General features: G+C 38.2%; 1 protein-coding gene across 3 annotated transcripts in view; it reads left to right on the top strand.

The window, feature by feature from the left end:
* SSBP2 (single stranded DNA binding protein 2) overlaps positions 1 to 18,331 on the top strand; it is a 185,339-nt gene that overhangs the window by 110,272 nt on the left and 56,736 nt on the right. The window lies entirely within an intron of this gene.

Raw genomic sequence — 18,331 nt, 5'->3', positions numbered from 1 at the left:
CCCGATTTTATAATATAAGTACAATAAAATAATGCATGTATTGTAACACTAGGAAAAGGATGTGTAAAATTATGTAAGTTAAGCTCTTAATTATTTTGTTTTCTACATTTTAAGTGGGGTTTGAAATTTAACCTAAATGGCATGTAAAATAATTCTGAGCCAGTGTTTAGATAGAGAAGTTACAGAATGCAAATACTGGGAGAAGCTATGTCAAGCAGTTGCTCTCTCCTCATTAACTTTATCTTTTTTTCTGATGAGGACTAAGTGCTGTTGTGTGTATGGCCTAGACAGTGCACCAGTAGGGGCGGGCACTTTAATTCCCCATTCATTTTTGCCAGTAAGAATTAAAGTCAAAATTTTGGTTAATTTTTATAGCATCATATTGAATCTCAGCAACTAAACTAAATCAGAAGAGGTAAAAGGAGTAGTGGATTGAGGAATCGAGAGGAACGTAAAGAAGGCAATGAAACAAGCAGTTTATTGAAAAGAAGTGAGAACAGAATAAGCCAAAGCAGAAAAAGTGGATTTTGCAGGTGCTGTCTTGAAAATATTGGAGAGGAAAGAGGAGAAGAAAGGACAAGGTGCTGTTGTACGTGGGCCCTACCCAAGAGGTCATTGCAGATGACGTGAAACGCTGTATGGTGCATGGGCATTTATCCTGGAAACACACCCGTAGCTTTCGCTGGTGGTCATGCTGAGGTAGTCAAAAAAGCCCAACTCATGCTGAAGAGCTATAAATGCACATATTTTATGTGTTTGTGGTCAAATCATTAATGACAGGGTACTCCTCTGCAGGGAAGGTTTACTCCTGTGAAGATTGTAAACAGGTGCAAAACTTCGCTTTTTTGTATCTTATTCACTTCGGATGGTACTTACATTTTTACAGAATCACCTCTTAAATTACTTACAGTAACTTGATTTTAAAATAAAAACAACATGCCAAGAATGAATTAAAGTAACTACAGTCCGAAATACATTATACAGATTAACAACAAGGAAAACTTGATGATTTTGAGTTAAGTCTTAATATGATTTCTTTAACATAGATCGACACAAAAATATTTACATTCTCTTCAGTGAAAAAGTTATTGCATTTTTTAAAGCTGAATAATGCTGAATGTTAATAACACAGCAGGGTCAGTCACTGAGCCTCCATAAATTTGGTGTTTGGTATTTTGTTTATTTTTCAGGTTTTGGATATTTCCCAGATTGGGAAATCCCTCAGTCTAAAGTACATCCAAAATCTACAAAACAAAACAAACAATAAAAGCCTAGATCTGGGGTTTTATTAAGTGGCCCTAAATTCAAAACAATAAAACGAATGAATAGAGTAACTCGTAACTAAGTGCATGGAAAATACTCCTTACAAGGAGTTGTTTTATCGTCTGGCATATTCTCCCAGAGGAAGTGATGAAAGCATCACTGCTTTTGAGTCATTTAAAAGCAGAATGGACAAAGCACTCTGGCACAGACATTATAAGGCAGTGTAATGGTGGTGGTGCATTAGAGTAGCTGACCTGCTATTCCTTCTCCATCCAGAAACTGTATGTAGCTTTAATCATACAGCAGGCTCAGCTTCTGGTTACTTACGTACTGCCGTTCTTTATATTAATGTCCTTCTCCTTTATTCAGGAAGTGTCTAATGGCATTTGGGGGAGGGGAAACTCATTAGCTTCCTTCCTGAGTAATATAATTTTTATTTCCTGTTGTAACAGTGGCCTCAGCCAAAAGCAAAAGCCTAAAAACTGCAGGGGGGAGGGTTGCCTGTGCAAAACATTTTCATCTCTGAAGTGAAATGTTGGTTACAAGACAATGTTGAAACCAACAAGCAGTTTTTGCAGGGATATTTTGAACTTTCTGTCCTGCATTGCAGTTTTCTTATTCTTTAATTACGAGGATAGAGGTGACTCAGAGCTGCACTAAATGGACTGTTTGCCTTTACCTTCCATGCTGTCAATCCTAGGCTGCTTTGCCATCTTCCACTCTCCTCCTTTGGCCTTCAAAGGCAGCTGGTCACACAAAACAAACCTCCTCCCGGCTCCAGGTGTGGTTTCTGCATCGCTGTTGGTTCCTTGTGCCTGGGTCTGAGCAGCATCCTTTGCAGCCAGAGGGGAGCTCTGCAGATGCTGGTGAAGAGTACCCCAAATTTGGGGGTTTGAATACACCCCGAGTCTTCCTGGAAGGCTCACACATCTTCCTCTCCATGTGCCAACTATGGCACAACTTAAATTTGTGAATGTGAAGCAGCCTGCCCTTGCCTCTTGTAGTTTTGTTTGGGCACTATATCAAACCGCTGGGTTTTTTTATTTTAAAACCCTTCTTTTCCCCAAAAAACCCCATACACTCAGAACTAGAGTGCTTGACAAATATCACAGGAACAGGCACTGGTAGAGTTGAGGGTTGTTGAGGATGAGAAGGATTTAACAATGGTTACACCACGTCAAGTAATAAAATGAGAGCTGTTTTTTTATGGTGCCTTATCAAGTGCACATATATCACTGTCATGCTGAAATTGTACACTGTTCTGTGCATAAAGGAGGATTTTAAAAAATAATTGGAAGGCTGTATAAGTTCATTGCTGTGGCTGATAAAAATTATGACAATGTTACCTCAGCCTGAGAAGTTAAACATTTTGTCCAAGCTTCATATTTTACATACTTACGCCCAGATTTTTGTCACCTTTTCACACAATTGAACTGCTTTTCACTCTGGAAATTACAAGTTGTTTCGTTCAGTGTAGCTGTAGCTAGACATTCACTGACCTGAAATAGTTGTGCTAAATGTGAATCTTGCTATGTATACATTAGTATACAATATGCCACAAGCACCAGTCTATACAAGAATAACACCAAGCTGGGGCCATTAAGAGAAAGAACAAACTTTTGGTTATCCTTCTGCCATGCAAACTCTGCACCTTTCTCTTGGATTTCAAGGCTGGAGTGGTAACGTTTTAATTAGGTGGCAGATGAAATATATGTAAGTAGGAAATAAATATTCCTGCCACTTGAAACTTTGTTACCTAGTATCTCTTGATACCTCGTATCTGCTTCTTACCAAGCTATCAAAAAATTCCCATATTGTTCTTTTTGTCCAGCTCATCTGTTTTGACAGTTTTTGGTGTCCATTAATATTTGTGATGACGTCCTTATTCATACCTCAGTGCTGGTGTGAACGGACTAATAGGACACCAGAAGTAAGAAAAAAACTTGTAACAGAACAGTATTTATTGCTTACAAACTGTGTGATGCATTTTCTGTATAATATGCACAGTTTTGAGAATGAAGGTGGTGGTCTTGTTACCTGGTTTAAAGATGTAGCTAATTGAACGGTTAGAAAGTAAGGAGAGCAGCCTTTATTGCATATAATTTTGATTAGCAAACTGTTGATGAGAACAGTAATCACAAGGAATGAGAAAATGACTCTTTTCTAGAAAACAGACACGGGAGAGTCACTGTACACACAAGCGTTCACAGTCTGAGTTCCCAAAGCACTTTCATGAAGCAAAGGCACAGTGGTGCACTGCATCATTGGGGAGTGTTACTCACAAGGAAAATTAAATGTGGTAGCTGTTCATTTCACATGAACTTGGAGGCATGAAGGACATCAAGCATGCAGGTTAGCAGGTTTAAGCTTTGCTGAAGTAATTTGCAAAAGAACCGATGTAACCATCCCAGAGGTCTGCGTCCTTTTGTCAACTCTTTCTGTGTTGAGCCTACTAGGGTAGATTAAGCAGTTAAATTAAGTACTACTTAATTATCCACAGTTACCTGACACTAACTCAGTTTTGTCAGCTTTTGTACTAAATGTGAGTATCCCTCCTGTGGGACCCTCTCTCCAAAGAAACCTGGTTATTTTTGCAAGATGGGCTGAAGTCCCCAGAGAGCAAAAAGCCTAGAGTTGTTTCTAGGGATTTAAAGACTTAGAAGTGGAAGTGAAGAAGAAGAAATGATCGGATAGATGAACTTTAAAGTTCTGTGCCTTGGCTGTCGCTCAGAGGAAATCCCAATAAATGTTGCATTTCCCTCATTTGTTAACAAAGCACCACGTGGATGTAAACCCTGTATCTGGCAGCTCAGCCGCTGTCTTTTACAAGTGGGCTTTACTTTGTCAAAACTTCCCCCATTTAAGATTTGAAGGAAGAAGAATATCAGCTCTCCAGCACTCACTGATGTGAATCTCACCAGCAGATAGCGAGAGCTGTATAATTTCCCATCAAAAGTCTGTACTGCCACTGCTAGCTTCCCCAACATAATATAGGCTATTTACCTGATAGTAGGGGGCACTGCTAGAGTGCTTGTTTTCTTCAGCAATTTGTAGGTTGTATTATCCCCTGGTAGCACAGCACTTGGGACCAGCCCGCTCTCTACAATTAACTAACCTGGCTGAGAAATTGCTGGGTTTTCTCTACCAGAGAGAGGAGAGAGAGTGTCATAGAAGGATGCTCTGGAGTCAGGTTGGAGAGGGAAAATGCCTCTGACTGTCATAGTTTAGGTAGTTTAGGAAGGGGAGAAGGCTTAAATCTTTAGAATTTTTTAAAATTTTTTTTTTTTCTGTTAGTTTAGTATGGGGGGTAGGCTTCAATCTTTTTAAATTCTCATTTTCTCTTGTTACCAGCCTGTGTATTACATAATTCTTAGACTGCTGTGGTTTAACCTGAGGTTAAACTAACTTGTAACAGCATTATGGACTAGGAGGTGTTAAGGTGGCACATGGGTGTTTAGCTGCTCCCTCCACTTTAGATAATTTTCTTCAATGAGCAGAGCTAAACTGGATCTGTTGGTCCTTTCCTTGCTGCAAACCTCTCTGTTAGCCGAGAGGAGGAAGCCAGCTTTTTATGTAGAGTGAGATATGGATTACTGCAACCATTAAGTACGAACGTTTATCTCTAGTCTTTTAGGTCTGCTTGGACGCTGTCCTGAAGCAAAGGTGACTGTTAGGTTTGCACTCAAATGCTTTGTTAGGGAGCTTGGGAAGATGTGCTTGCTTTTGTTTTGGACTGGTGTTACGTGACCTGGCCTATTTATATAATGTTTTTTATACCTGCTTTACTTTCTAAAGTTACTTCCTCACAGTATATACATCTTCAGTGAAGATATATATACCCAAAATTCACATTTAAAGCCAAGCTATATCTATATGCAATCTATGCATGTATAAATGTTTATTACAGGCAGGGTTGGATAGTACCATTTTTTATGGCAGATAACTGACTGTTTCCAGCTGCTTATAATTCTGCTAGTTTGTGAAGGGAATTTTTCATACCGTATTCCTGGGTTTAGCTGATTTTTTTTTTTTTTCATGGCATGCAAGGAAGAATTACATGGTGAAGCAGAAGTTTTGGCAATCAGTCTTAAATCAGCTGGATTTTGTCTCTTGTTTCCTGTGTAACATATGTATATAAAAATACACTATCAAGATTGGCATTTCCCATGTGGGTGACGCGGCAGTCCCCAGAAGGACAGGACTGGACCGGCGGGGTAGCTGGTTGCATAAGTGGAGGGCGTATGTGAATCGCATCCCTCCAGGAAAGGAGGTGCCTTGACTCCACTCCCCACGTCCAGGGCTTGCTGGCAGCATGAGGAAGGGCCATGCCAGTGTTTGTGTGGGCACTACTTAAAAACATTAATAATAATAAAATAAGCAAAAGATTAAGGTTTTAAAAGTGTGTTTAAGAGCTGTAGGAGCTAGTTAACCCTAAAAGACTCAAGTTCTCATCATCACCGCTATGGATTTTCACACCACGGGGTGTAAAATAATTGGTTCCCCAAGGAGAAGCAACCCGAGACAACCGCTTGGGTTTTACCTGCTTTGCAGTGTGACTTGGGGACCCAGCGAGTTCACTTGTGGCTGAAGCCGATTGCTGACGAGGCTGTTAGTTCCCGGCTCAAGTCCTCAGCAAGCCGTGGGGTGCATGCCAGGCACTCAGAGGTTTCATTTTCTCGCGTGAGGCACTGTATGTAATTCCCAAAGAAAGGGAAGGGTTTAATCTTTTTTGTCTTCAGTAAGCCAATTTTGTTTAACCTCGGAGATACTGCCATTCTGCCTGGCTTCTTTGGTGGGGTGGCAGAAGAACTGCTGAGTTCCAAATGCCATTTATAAGGGGTTTTGTTTGTTTGTTTTTCCCATATCCTAAATTTTTAAAAAGTCGCAGACATGTGCATCAGACCACCATTCCAGATAGAAAGTGTGATATACCAGCAGAGTATTTCAGATACTGAGGCATTTAGAAGAATATCTAAAAAGCCTTACAAAGGCAGGTCCTTGGAAGACTGAGCCCTCTGCCTCTGCTGTCCCTTGCGTATGGATGGATGTGTCTTCCTTGAATTCTGGTACCCCAGGGGGTAGCATGTCGGGCTCCTGTTGCTGGTAGGCTACCCAAGATAACTATTTTATAGCAAATAGTCACCAGCATGAAAAAGTTAGGTCTTCGTAAAGCACAGTACTTAATTCTGTTTCAGCACTTAGAGGTGTTAACTCCATGCTCAACAAGTTACATTTATCCAAAGACAGATATTCAGACAATGTGAGAAAAATTAGATACTTTACAGGCTAGCTTTCCATGAGCTTTAACTTTATAATATTTTTCTTCAAATTGACAATGTTTTTCTCAGACTTGAATATTAAAAATTAAACATTCTAGCTGTTCTTGAAAGCTAGAATGTTCTTGAAGCTGTTCTTGTCTCAAAAGTCTTATCTAGCGGGCTGTATTTTGTTATAAATGCTGTGCACCATACAGTGCATGAAACACTTCAGTTACACTAAAAATGCTTGAATACACAGAGGGTTTTCACAAAAGTGAACCTCAGCCTTGGTAAGGCTCTCCTTGCACATCCTTTGTAGATGATGGGAAAAGATGCACTCCTCCAGAGGATGCCTCAGAGCAGCTTTCTCTTTGTGGTGGCTGTAGAGGGAGCCTGAGGAGATGAGCCTCACTGGGCTAGTTAGTCTTGCATGGTAGGGAGGTATTCATAAAGGTTTTATTTGGTGTTGTATGGAAATAGAGATATTCCAGCATATATCTTTAATTTTCAGATGCTTGTTATTTTTCTGAAAATGTTGGCCTTGTGCCGACATTTCTGCTTATGGAATTAACTTCAGGACGTTTAGGGAACAGCTTCACTCTTAAGAAAAACAGAGAAATATCTGAAAGAATAAAAATCTTGTGTGGGGTTTTTTAAATTGCTGTCTCCCACTGTCTTAAAATGACCATGTACTTGTTAGAGAATTAAGCATTTATTTTTCAGCACCCATATACACAAGAAATACCACTGATTTTAAAGGAATGAAAGTCAGGCTCGAGGCTCTAAAGAAAAGTATGTATTGTGTTATGTACCACTGACTCAATCAACAACGGAGCTCATGTTCAAAAAATCCAAATGGCTGCTTCAGTATGTTTTGGCTATGAAAATGTCCTGTCAATATTACAATATTGTGAAGTCACATATTTTCATGTTGTAGGACAGAGTAATAACATTTAGAGCACAGCCTTGAAAAAGACAGGGATATATCTGTAGTTAGTATTTTAGTAATGGTTATTAAAGAGGAATTTCATGACATGAAGGTCCAGACAAGAAAACCCAAATATACTCTTTCTTGAGCAGAGGAGCAGTTTCATCATGCAGTTCAGCTCCTTCTGAAATAGCATTTAGTTTTCTGAGTGTATGCTTTCTTTTCCACCCAGCTACATATGGAGACAAAAATCCATTTTGGATAGAGAGGGAGTTACTGAGTTTTCTTTTTTTTTTTTTTTCCCCCCCTTCTTCTTCTGAAGGTGTGCATATGTTGCCAAGATTGCTGAATCACTCCCAGGTGACCTAAGGATAACCCCAAACTGGTCTACTTTGCATTTCATAATCAAAATTCAGTCTTTGAACTCACAGCATATTTGTTCATTTGTGTTTCATAACTTGGAAAAGACAGAGAGATGCAGAGAAACTTCAATCTTATCATTATTAGTCACTGTATTCTTAAAATGGGAGAGCACTTGGCTGTTGTGTGGAGCGCAGTGGCATGAGAACTGGAATACAATATTCTGGCAATCTTAAAATCTTCAGAAAACAAAATGGGTTTAACAATTAGAGTAATTAAATGATTAAAAGGCACTGTGCCAAACAGCTTAATTACTAGAGAAAGTTAGGATATAAGATAGTCTTGTCATACTAGCCTAACCAGAACAGTTGTACCAACCATGCATTTTCTGTACAGCATCAACAGAACAAAACGGAGTGTGTTTGGGGCAGGAAGAGAAGGCCAGCAGTGATCAGCCCGCTTTGTGCAGTAGGTCATGGCTTAAGCACAGTGATCGTCTGAGTATTACTCAAACTCATAGGTGGACTAGGCATTGTATTTCTAAAAATTAGCTTTAGGTACCTATCTTTGACCTGATCAGAGAGGATGCCATATGATGGGTCACCATTTAAAATTATTTGGAATAATTATTTCAGGAGCTAGCTATATTTGACTGTGTATATTAAAAATGTCAGCAGTATTTCTCTTTTTTTGCAGTCCTGTAATCATGACCCCAACAGCTGTTGAGAAAGTACTGAGAAAAGGCAATAACATGTTTTTGTATTGAAGTTTTGTAGTTTAGCAATTTTAGCTGTAAAAACAATGCTTCGATATGATAAGACATACTAAAAAATTCAATGGGATATATGTAACTTGTCACAATCATGTAAGTTAAATAATTTCCTCTGATCAGTTTCTTGCTAACTCCTTTTTAAGAGAAGCATCTTCACACGTCTTCATTCAAATTCCTTGTGATGAGGAAGGCAGTGGGTTAAACCTGTGGTCTGCAATGTCAGTTATCCAACAAAGATGTGATCTGGAGGTGCAGCTTGGAAAAAAATAGCACACTGAGTATTTTGTGGTTGTTAAGCTAGCAGACCGAAGCAGTCTTGGTCTCCAGGGAATCTGGAGGAGGGGTGTAAGTGTCACTTCTGGAAAGAAGTCATTTCATTGAAATATCACTGCAACTCGGCTCCAAGCTGCAACAACAGTGTTTTGTGTCCTCAAGTGCCTTTATCTTGTCAGCAGCATGGTTATTACTGATGAATCTGATAATACTGTTGCATTTTATCAAAAGTGTAACATAACTCAGTTGGCTAGCCTTTGGTGTTTCGATTTTGTACATAGGTATGCATTACTAAATAACACAGAGCTTGGAATTAAGCTGAAATGAATGCCCTTACTCTCCTAGAAAATTATCCAAAAACATTATTTGAAATGTTGCTCTTATTTGTTGCGTCTCCATAAAGAAATAGGAAAAGCCAAGTATTCAACTTTTAAATATAGTTCTTTTCTGTTTTGAAAAAGAATGGACAGAAATTTGATACTTTATTTGAATACTTAAAACACAAATTATTTTTGCACTTTTTATTTTTAAAGTGAACATTCTGTTGATACCTATGTGTAGTAGTGACTTTAGTAACTTCCAGTGAATAATACAGGTTCATTTTAAAATAACTTTTCTTTATAACCATACTTTGGAGAAATCTTTGTCTGGAAATTGCATTCTAAATAATCCAAGAAGAAGCAGCTAAGAGATAGGACTGAAATGCTGTCTTTTGACAGGAGTTTGAAATCCTTTTATTCACTGATAGCAAAACTTTCCTTAAAAATAATTTCTGTTACCCTTAACAGTATACTTCCAACCTAATACCTGGTTTTCCGTTCTGTAATAGAATTTCACTATCTCAGCTAAGTAGAATGAAAAACCTAGATTGGGCACTGGGATACAGTAAAACAAACTGTAATCCTACTTCAGATATGGGGAAGCTTTGCTTACACTGAGGTCGTTTTGGGGGTAGAATTATTTCATGGGGAGAGAAGAATGGATGGAGTCCCAGAGCATGCCGTCCTCACCAACAGGTCTGCTCTTCGCAAAGTGAACAAGTCTGCTGATGTAAACTGAAGAAACTAATTTTTTCCCCCAAAAAAAATTAAATGTGATTTTTTTCTTCTGATAACAGGTATACAACATGTCTATTAATAGAGTTATTGTTACATGACATTATACATTTTTTATCATTCATAATAATGTATAAGATGGAGTGAACAGCAATACAATGCCAGAGTCCAGATCAAACTGTAAGGAGCTGCAATTTGAGGAAAACTGAGAAGTTGCGAGGAATAGCATTACGACCTTCTACAATTACACTTCTCAGACTACTACTGTCATGTGAATGCCTTCATATTACAGAACAGAAATTAAACATTTTAGACAAATAGGTGTCAATGGAACTACACCAAGAATTAATTAGGTCTTGTGATCCAGATCTTTCAAATGACTTGCTTCTATCAATGTGACGAATCTACCTTTTTGGGAAGATTTTAAACTCATTGTAAGTAAGCCAGTCTAGCGGTTATGTTTCTTTTAGGTACAGCTGAGCATTCAAAGGCTTTACAGAAGGAATAATAGCTTATTGCCAGTCAGGTTTTAAAAATTTTTTGTTCCAAGTGGTAAGTAGTTTTATGTTCTATCTTGGAGAAAATGGTAAGGTTTCTAGTGGTTAATCAATGTAGTTCCTCTTAATATTTCTTCCTCTGATTTGTGGTAGGTAAAAAATAATGAAGCACTCTTAGAGTAACTAGCTAATGGCTTAGAAATACTTGGTAAGTTACAAGTTGAAGTGTTTACAAATGGAAATTTGCTGCTCTTGTTACAATATTGACTACAGTATGTCTGGCACTTTGAAACTAACAGTGACCAGAAATTAAGCAAGTGGTGAATGTGATTGGAAATAGTAATCATCCATCATTTGTCTCTCCACAAAAAAAAACCAACTCAATTTACATTCCCTAATTCCTATCATTTCCTAAATTCATGAACATGAAAAAGTAGTACTAAATATTTATCCTTCACCCTCAGGAAAAAAAGAGAAGCAACAATTTTTTAAGTGTTCTCCTAAAGAAGACAACATAGTTATATCAAAAATACTCAGTAAAATGTGATAAAACATAATACACAATTTTGCATGTCTGTGTCTGTTCAGTTAGTTTCTTGTTTGTTTGCAGTAAGCTGGAGAAGGCATGAAATACTGTGAAGCAGAAGGTATTCTTTAAGATAATAACTAGTAAGTCTGTAATAAGTAGTTAGCTTTTTGGTTCATTATACATATCCATGCCTTTATGGGAAAGCAACTAGAATGCTGTGCTGAACTTAACAGAAATGCTGGAAAAAGGAGGGTATGAGAAGGTGACAAAAATAGACAGTTGGCTTTTGGATTATTTTTCTCTTAGTATTGCGCTTTTGGTGCATGAGGGACTGGTCACAGCTAAACATGATGGCCCCAATGTCATCTGTTCCTGTGTTTATTTACAGTTCTCTTAATTGGCATCGCTGGGTGTGATGAATTAAGCAGTACTGATTTGGAAAGATGTTTGACTTTCACATGAACTTACTTGTACATTCATCTCAGAGCTATCAACTGACTAGCAGAGTCTTATTTATGCTTAGCAGCAGTGTGAGTTTTCAGCATGGGTTTCAAGGAGATATCTACCAAAAATTAAACATTTCCTGCTTTTCCTGCCAACAGTATGCTGCTGTCATCAGTGTTTCAAACTTGGTACCAACAGTGGTTGTAGTTTCCCTGCATTGTCCTTCACATCCATCCTTACACATTCGCTGATCAGTTTGTTTAAATTACCTGTGCATTAAAGTCATATGAGCATATACAAAACTAGCCTGAGATGCTGAACATTTCTGCTCTTGTTTTGATTCAGCTGATTGTATTAATATCCTCCATGACAGAATATTTTTCTGCTTACTGTGTATTTTGGTTGCATATATAAATATATGAAAACATTATATTAATACTTGTACCATAATTTTAAAAAGACATCTAAATTCATTTAGGTTAGAATGCTCAGTGATTTTAAGATAAAATAATAATTGGCTTATTTATTGGAGGTTCAACATTATTCTTAACACCACGCTAAGTGCCAGTTGTATCTATATTTCAGTACTTGAACTTGAGGAGTGAATATGTCTTAGTCACATTAAGGTTTAGATGAAATGTAAAATGATACTGCATATATGATCCAGGTAGTTATCAGCATTGCTCTGTAGATTTCTTATGAAAATATCACTCTTGATGAAAAACCTGTATTTCAGAGAAACTGATTTAAGTGTTATTATTTCTGAAGATCTTGCCAAAATTCTCATGACCTAACTTTTCTCTGAAGCGGGATTCAGAAAGAGGAAAGAAAGCTATCATATGTCTGGCATTGCTTACAATAGGTCAGAATACGTTAACGTTTTTTTCTGATTATCACTCAAAATCAGATATGAAATTCTGGAATAATCAAAAGCAACGCTTTCAGTTGTATCGTTAGAGTAATTAGTGTTTCAGCAAACGGAATATGAGAAGTAGGAGTTCCTACACCATAGAGTACTTTCAGCAGGTGCTTCTTAGGCTTTGGACTTACAAGATCTGGCGTAAATGCAAAGTTTCTTGGGTATTTTTGGTTGGTTTGTTTTTTCTTGACCTTGAACCCAGAAAAATAGTGCATACAACATGAGGTAGCCAGTTCTGCAACAGGATGTTTCTGCTCAAACTGTTCAGCTTGTAGGACTCATGAAGGCAGGTTGGAAGTTTGTTCTTCCAGAATGCTCTCAGACACTTTCGTGCTACAAAATTTTACCAGTATGAAAATTTTTAAATAATCATACTGATGCTGCTAATTCACTTCCATGTATTCACCCTGGGCTGCCTTTACTGCTACATTCACAGTGCATCGCAATCACCGTGCATCAAGCCATGCAGCAAAAATGTGTGAACCTTCTAGGTAGGCATTGCAGTGCCCCTCCAAAGAGCACCCCATTTTACCTTAATATTAGGGGATAAGGGTCATCTTTCAGAGGCTCTGTCAGCCTGGAGATTACCCATGGAAGCATCAACAGGCTGCTGCTGCCAGCAGTATGTGGAAGAGTCACAACTTGGGGTGACGGTAAAGCGTTCTCAGGCACACCTCACTCGCATGTGCTGTATGACGGGAGGTATTGTGGAGGGTGGGAAAACACAGTTGCATCTACTGTGCAAATAGCAAGAGGAAACACCTTTAGAAGGAAAAAATGACTTTTTAACTGTTTCAGGCTCTCCCTATTTTCAAGAGAGAGACTCAAGCTAGGACCCTTGACACCACTGGCAAGCATCTGTGCCTTACTAGGTCTATCTCCACACCTTCCAAACCAGAGTTATTAATGCAGCTCCTTCTCCATCCTGACACTATTGCTGTGCTCTCAACAAACTGTTGCTCCCTCTTCCTCTTTGATGCCAGTTTTAGCATCATTATATCCTAAGATAGGGGTTTAAACTTGCCTGCATCATGGGCGCTGGTGCCAGTAGTTTCACTATCGTCTAGAGGCACTACCTTATCTCTGCCTGGAGCCCAGCACGGACTTCTACTTGCATGGTCTTCACAGCACAACACACCAGTAACGTGCTCATGCTTTGCCACAGAAGACAGAACACAAGGACGCTGCCTCCAAATAAGCCAGTAGCAGGAGGGATTGGCTTGATGTGGCTGAAGAACTGGGTACCCACCACCTCTAGTAATTCAGCAGGAACTAGGACTGTCCAGCTAATTCAGCAGATTTAGGGCTGATGTAGAGGAGGAGGAGGCTTGGATGACAGAAAATTGAGTGGCCAAGAGTGGCCATAGATCTTTCTTATATGTGAGGTCCAACTTGTCTCATTCATTGTCAAGTAGATTTCATCATTCATCATCAAGTAGACTTCTGAAAAATCAGAAATCTCCTTTTCATGGAAAAATTTAGTAACGTGATAAACTTCTTACTTTGGATAAAAATAAGGACATCTACCTCTAAGCAAAATACGTGAAATTAAATGCCTAGATTAGTGAATGAGCCAGGTGAGGATTTTTATAGATACAGTCAAGGGTTTTCTTTGTAAAATTCTTTGATTGCAAATTGAATTCTTCTGTGAGCTTCTGTCATAAACCACTTCTTGTGATAGTCTCAAAAAATGACATGTGTTGCAGACTTCTCTGTGGATTTTTATATTTCAGATACTGTACTAATGGAATAACTAACCTATTTTATTTTTATTTTTTATTTACTTTGTGATTTCTTTATTGTAAAAACCAGCCTAAACCGTGGCAAGTTTTAATTTTTTGAATATAATCGTCTATTTTTACATTGTTGAAAGTAGCTTGGGTAGAGCAAAGAATGATGACAATAAGTTTCATTCAAGTACACCATTTTCATTAATAATTGTAAAGAGATACCATAAAGTCAGTATTTTAGCTACAAAAGCAAATACAGTTTTCCATTTTTAAGGAGGTAAGATACTGTACAAAAAGATTAGACCATTTAAATTTTCCTATTTCATCTTTTTATGAAAAGCAGGGAAAGCAATTTGCAAATATTTAAAATGTCAAACTAATGGTAGTATAAATGATAATCAACTTGTAACGCATGCAAAAAGAAGCAATGTTTTGCTGTGGGACTATGAAAAAAGAACTGAATAATTTATCAGGATAGAATAAATAAGAATATTTCAATGCAGCAGTTGCAGGTTTATTTATTGATCTACGTGGTATAAGTTCTTAAAAACGTTAATTGATAGCACAAGCTGGAAAATGTGATATACCTAAACCACTGAAAATGCTTTATTTCTGGTTTTGGGACTTCATTGCCCATCAGGGAAGAAAATCCCAAACAAACAAACAAACATGAAAACAGAAAAAAAAAACAGTACATGACATAATAAAGATAGAAACTGAAGTTTCTGTAACACCTAAGACTGGACTATTGCAGAATGCCTGTAACTACAATATTCTTACAATTATTAAGCAGTACTTCAGATGCCAGTAAAACTGACCTACTATTATGGCCACTCAAACTTTGCATCGTTCTGTCCTCCTTCCCACTCAAAAGTACAGAGGAGAGATGGTTTTGCACAAGTGTCTGTAAGCTGCATGGTATAATCAAGTCTCAAATAATTAGGCCAATTAAAATCAACACATTGAATACCTCCCTGAAACGTCATGGTCCACAATCAAAAAATGGCAAACATTAGTAAATTTTGAGTAATTTAATTTTGAGTAACTAGCCTGAAGAAAAGAGCTCATTCCCTTCCAGTTGAGACCTTTTTCTCCAGAAACCATGAGAACCAAGATCGAATAGATCAGTCTGGATCACTTCTTGTGTAATCACCTCCACAAGACCTTGCTTTTCTTCCTCCTTCATCATCACAAGTGATTCCTCCAATATCCATCCAATAGCACTGCTCAGATCTTTTGGCCACCCTCAGGGCAGCTCTCCAGAATGGGACTTCAGTCCTCAACCAGAAGGCTTTCTGAGGATTCTGTAGAAGCTCTCCAGTCTCATGTGTTGGCTTCATCTGGCTCCTTTCTATGTATCTTCTTCATCAACAGAGTTGTACAAAACCCACTCCTCCTAAAAAGTGGTCACTTTGGAGCCATACCCATTTCACAGGAATCAGCAGCACCTCTGGAAGTAATGCATTTCATTACACGTGTGAGGTAAACTTATGATCATTCATTGGTGTGTAGCTCAGTAAGAAAAGAATTGCCCTGTAGCCATTTTACCAGTCCTGGAGAGTTGTGTGCTGACCTCTGACGTTCACTGAGGAACGAAGCTGGGTTCCTCTGCTATCAGTGCTAAGTCAAATTCAAAAGTAGGGAAAAATTATTTAAAAAAAAAAACCAAAACCAAACCAAAAAAACCCACTATTGAGACAATTATGAAAATGTTATCTTTAGGTATATTTCTTATAAAGCCTTGTTAGGAGGTTTAATGGCTAACATAAATCTTAACAGATATAATTCTAATCCTTTTCTCCCCCTGTTTTGGAATAATGATTATTTCCTTCTCTCTCCTTTTTTTAAATTGTTAAGTATATTTTACCATTTTTCTTTTTTAAAGTGCTTTTCAAAGTGTGGGGAAACAGCATGAACCCAGCAGGGGCAGCTCCCTCTATCCCTGTAGGAGCACTGCGTCCTGAGAAGTTGTTCCCTCCTTCTCTTACCAAGCATCCTTTCGTATGCTTGGGGGCATACGACCCTGGGGGCTCTGGCAGAGGCCACAGGTGAGGAGGACATCTAAGACTCATTGAGTGCATTAAGGCACCCTGACATCCATGAATGCCTGGTATAGTTTAGTTTAAATAATATGAGTAGGAGTGAGGGAACCTGGGACAGGAGGCTTCTGAAAACTGGTTGCGTATCAGAGGAGTTGCTGCTTAGCTCTTTTTCTGAGAACTCAAAACTTAACAGTATTTTGCCTGCCTGACTTCATACTGTTTAGATGTGTTTGCCCAGTGATTTATTATAGCCTGTTCAAATGCTTTATTCTGTAGCATCGGCTCCATTGGACATATTGCAGTGCGTATTACCTGGCTGGTAAAGATGGACACAGCTAAGGTAGCATAGCGGCAATCAGGAATTAGTATGCAAGGAGGGATGATATTGTAATAAGGTTCATCATTATTAGTGCCCCTTTAATGGGCTACTCCTTCTTAGTCAGAGACTGCAGTGCAGGCTATTTTGGACATTTTAAGATGCTCAGGCTTTTAACATCATTGATTTTCTCCATCCGTGATGCTACTGTTGTCATTCTTCATCTAGAAAACCTGTACATATGGAAGTAAGATCCAACATATTTCACTCAAACTGTGTCTGCAGCTATTCATGATTTTACTTGACATTGTTACCCGATGCTCAGTTTAAATAGGTCATTTTTCTACTTTAAAAAAAAAAGCTGAAAACCTTCTCTTCTGATTTCCTGTGGAAATGTTGATAATCTGAAAGTAATTAGTGGGCATTCACAGAAGCTATGCAAAAGAAAGGAAGGGTAACAAAATTATTTTGTTCTTCAGGAGTTGTTTCTGTGCATTCACACCACTTGCTTGTTTCCCCCTCTGTCTGGGAGGCCAAGAAAGTTCAACAGACCTGAGAGAAGTACCTGAGACCTTCCAGGGAGTCACATGATTTTGCATCCATCTAAGCAGCATCATACTCCAGTCTGATGAACTTCAGGCAGCGCCCAAAGAATGGCAGCAGCTAGTAGAGAACCATCTTTATTTGCTACATCTTTATAGGCTGGTTTGGTTGGTTTGTGGTAGCCTCTCACGAGAAGGTATTATGATTCAAAAGTGTTTGCTATGTCCAGCTCACCTAACTGGATTGCAATGGTCTGCCAGTTGCAATTACATAGTATTTTAACACTAATTCTGCAGACCAGATCCTTGCATAAATAAGACCCTTATTACAGGGTTTTCTAGTGCATTAAAGTCTTGCACTCAGTTCTGAAGCCAGCACTTTCTGCAGTCTTTGTATTCTAATGATATGTTCGAGACTTCTGTTTGGAAAGAACATACAGCTTAGATGCTAAATATGCTGCTGCTAGTTGTTCAGAAATTTGATTCTAAAGCACAGCTTAAGCCATTGAAAAATCTGTGGTAATTAACTGAATATTTCCTTTCTGCTTGGTTTAAAAAGGTCAGCCCTTCTTTGTGCCAGTTTTCAAATCTTTCCAGCATTATTCTTTAATTTCCTAGATAGTGTGCCAAACACCTGGAAATACGATTTCCAGATCTCCATCTTTTGGATATCAAGTGTGAGCATACAATAGAGTGATAAGTTAATAAACATAAGCCATTCATATTTTGTAGGGCAGATATTGGCAGGTCATTAGTAAGCTGCAAGCGGCTCTCAATGCATTGTGTGTGCATGAGTACTTTCACAGAAGATTGTAAGCCTTTATAGGTGATTCAGCCTTATGCCCTACAGAAAAATATTGCAGGAAGGAAGACTGCTAGAAATTAAAAGTAATTGAGGTTCCAATACATGACAACAATAACAGTTTGGCTTCCCTTTTTGTGACGATCTCCTGCTTGTAAATTGCCAGAAGCAATATTCTTTACTTGCTTATTCCAGCTGAAGGATTTGCAAAGGTAACTAATTTCATCCTCTGATTCACTTCTTAGAAATCCCTTTTTTCTTTTGCCTTCCAAAAAGGTAACCTGAATTCTTCTAATTCGTCATGGTGGTTATTTTGGGGATTGGTAAAATCATAAGCATTACCAGCAGAATCGTGAGCATTCCTTCTTGTACTGTTTGTAACAGAATCCTGTTTTGAAGCTTGATGTAGTTCTGAAAGAGTATTACAGTCTGCTGAAATTATCTTTAAAGTGCTTGGAAATTGCTGATAAAATGCATAAATTACCTTCTTTATGCTATATGTATATCCTGTGCATGTGTGAGGATGTTTATACACATAATACAAGAAAAAGTGTGCAAATTATATATAGACACACTCAGATGCAATAGTTTTTAAACTCTA

Source organism: Mycteria americana, chromosome Z (assembly GCF_035582795.1).
Source record: "Mycteria americana isolate JAX WOST 10 ecotype Jacksonville Zoo and Gardens chromosome Z, USCA_MyAme_1.0, whole genome shotgun sequence".
NCBI lineage: Eukaryota > Metazoa > Chordata > Aves > Ciconiiformes > Ciconiidae > Mycteria > Mycteria americana.
The sequence above is the reverse complement of the archived record's forward strand: the minus strand, read 5'-3'. Positions and strand labels throughout refer to the sequence as shown.